This window comes from Lipotes vexillifer, unplaced genomic scaffold, assembly GCF_000442215.2.
Source record: "Lipotes vexillifer unplaced genomic scaffold, Lipotes_vexillifer_v1.1 scaffold490, whole genome shotgun sequence".
NCBI lineage: Eukaryota > Metazoa > Chordata > Mammalia > Artiodactyla > Lipotidae > Lipotes > Lipotes vexillifer.
The window spans coordinates 3,742,521-3,742,722 of NW_006796397.1; the positions used below are offsets into that span (position 1 = coordinate 3,742,521).

The 202-nt window shown below is 15.8% G+C and overlaps 1 protein-coding gene across 1 annotated transcript in view; it reads right to left on the reverse strand.

Moving 5' to 3' along the window:
* Window positions 1–202, reverse strand: part of EVI5 (ecotropic viral integration site 5) — a 151,976-nt gene that overhangs the window by 124,010 nt on the left and 27,764 nt on the right. The window lies entirely within an intron of this gene.

Here is a 202-nt window from a genome sequence, read left to right on the forward strand (position 1 = left end):
AAAAAAAAAAAAAAAAAAAAGTTGGAACTTTTTAATGATTTATTAATAAAAAGAAAAATTACAATAAATAAGTAAAAATTTTATATTTCTTTAATCTTATTTGTGGGTACATGGGTATCTGATATTTTCTATACTTTTCTATAAACTATAATATTTCCAAAAAATTTTTTTCTTTTCTTTTCTTTTTTTTTTTTTTTTCGGT